The sequence below is a fragment of the Nannospalax galili genome, unplaced genomic scaffold, assembly GCF_000622305.1.
Source record: "Nannospalax galili isolate Female #2095 unplaced genomic scaffold, S.galili_v1.0 scaffold380, whole genome shotgun sequence".
NCBI classification, from domain to species: domain Eukaryota; kingdom Metazoa; phylum Chordata; class Mammalia; order Rodentia; family Spalacidae; genus Nannospalax; species Nannospalax galili.
Window position 1 is genome coordinate 3923827 of NW_008348568.1, and position 2792 is coordinate 3926618.

Consider the following 2792-nt stretch of genomic DNA (forward strand, 5'->3'; position numbering starts at 1 on the left):
AAAGCACATACAACTTAGATCAGCTAGCCTCAAAGCTGCAGGAAGCAGGATGGGAACTCACTTCCCATCATTCTCTGGGAACCAATCAGATCAGAACACAGAATTCTACAAACGATTCCAAAACCTGTTGAGGACACTGATGGTGATAATTTATTGACCCTAGCCCTATTAAATAAGGATGGTGATAAATTTCTTTCAAAATGAAAATATTATTTGTGTTCACCTAGAGGTAATGGGGAAGGAAGAATGAACTTTGTTGAGGTTGGCACCCATCTTTACATTGTGTGGACTTGTCTGATAGAATTGAGGTGAGATGATGGGCCTGAGGCAGTGGTATCTGACCCCATTCCTTTAACAGGCACGAACCCACCTCTAGTGTGCCTGCTACCGAATCAGAACAACAAGCAGGACATGTGCTTTGACACCAAAGAAATGAATGAAGTTTTGTAATAAGCACAGATTATTTAAATTCTAGTTATTTCCTTTGTTAAAAACAAATTATTGGGGCTGGAGAGATGGCTCAGTGGTTAAGAACACTGGTTGTTCTTGCAGAAGACCTGGATGTGAATCCCAGCACCTACACGGCAGCTAACAACTGTCTGTAACTCCAGTTCCAGGGGATCCGACGGCTTCTTCTGTCCTCTGAGGGCATTGCACAACACGGGTGCACTTACCTACATGCAGGCAATATACTCATACATGTAAAATAAAAATAAATAAAATTTTTTTCTTGTTCTGTGTGTTAATACTTTAATAATTCAACTTAAGATACATTAAAGCCTATACTCTCCCTCTATGTAGAAAACCTATCTAGATCAAATTTTCTGAGTAATTTTAACAGCATCTTCCATTTAAGAAAGTTTACTATTATTACAGTTTAGCCCACATTTTTTTTTAGAATTGATCCTCTCAATGATACTATAATTAGAAAAAGGCAATGCAAAACATTATTAAACTGTCCATTGGGGCCTAGAGAGATGGCTCAGTGGTTAAGAGCACTAGCTGCTCTTGCAAGGGACTAGGTTCAATTACCAGCATCCAGAGAGTGGCTAACAACCATGTAACTCTAGTTCCAGGGGCTCCAACACCCTCTTCTGACCTCTGAAGACACTGCATGCCATGGTGCAATAAATAAATTTTTTTTTAATTATCAAGAGCTAGAGAGATGGCTCAGTGGTTAAGAGCACTGGTTGCTTTTGCAGAGGCCCTGGGTTCCAATCTCAGCACCCACATGGCAGCTAACAACTATCTCTAACTCCAGTTCCAGGGGATCTGACAGCTTCTTCTGTTCTCTGCGGGCATTGCACAACACAGGTACACTTACCTACAGGCAGGCAATATACTCATTCACATAAAATAAAAATAAATAAAATTTTTAAAAAATTATCAGGAGCTGGAGAGATGGCTCAGTGGTTAAGAGCACTGGCTGCTTTTGCAGAGGACCCAGGTTCCAACCTCAGCACCCACATGGCAGCTAACAACTGTCTGTAATTCAGTTCTAGGTGACCTAACGCCCTCTTTCTGTGGGCCTTGCAAGCATGGCTGCACTTACATGCACAAAAGTAAAACTTAAGAAGGAAATTCTCAGGGCCGAGGAGACAGCGCCAATGGTAAATGTGCTGGCCATGCAAGCGTGATGACTTGGGTTAGATCCCCAGTCCCCACATGAAAAGCCTGATGCGGTGGTCTGCATTGGAAGTCCTGGTGCATGTAGAGCAAGAAGTGAGGTGGAGGCAGAGAATCCGCTGGAGGTACCTGAGACTGGCTCACTTGGAGCACACAGCACAACAACAGCAAAAACAAAAGGAGAGACCCTGACTCAACAAGGTGGGTGGAGAGAACCCACTCTCAAAAGTTGTCTTCTTACCTCAAAAATGCACCCTGCAACGTGCACACTCACAAACAAATTAGTTTAATCAATCAATTTTTAATTTTGCCTTTAAAAAAACTAAAATTTGTTTGAAGCAATACCAAGTAGAAAGGGTTCAGTGGGGTGGGGAATAGGAAGGCAGGACAGAGAAAGAACAGGGAGGGGTAACCAACACTAAAGGCCTTTAGGAAAAGCCATATGGAAACCTAGCACCATAGAACTTTTTAATGTACATCCATATAGATTATAATTTCATAAGAGTCCATATGTATAGCTAAAGGCTACATAGCAAGCAACAATGCCAGACAGGCGATACCTCCTTCTGAGTTGTTGGCCAGGGTGGCCAAAGGGACTCCCAGATAGTAACCCAGCATAGAACTGGGAAAATGAACAGCAGACCCCAATCTTATCCAGAGGAATATTGACAACTGATTACTGCTAGATGAGGAACAGCTGACCCTCCTAAAACAAAGACCTCTAGATAGGCTGACTAGATTCACCAGAAGGCCAAGTAGTGGGGAATGGCTGGGGGTGCCGACAACACAGCAGATGGCAGCAGGGATATCAGAGTATTAGGGCTCTAGTGGGGGGAAGGAGGCCATGGGATGGTGCTACCTGGGAAGTGGGTCTATAAAAAAAATTCTTCAAAGCATAAAAATTTGCTCCTTAATAATTAGATGTGAAAAACATTACCATTGAAATCTACCTGATGACATTATATCCATGCTTAGATGCTAAGGATCTCAGAAAGTAACCGAATGTGACTACTAATAATCAGATATATAGAGATTAGAAACACATATGCATCTTAGTGTCAGTTGTATTAAAATGATTTTTTCTGTATGAAACTTTGTATTTTAATAATGAAGTGGACATCTTTTTCAAATTTTAAAACCTCATTTAATTTTATGTCTTATAGGGT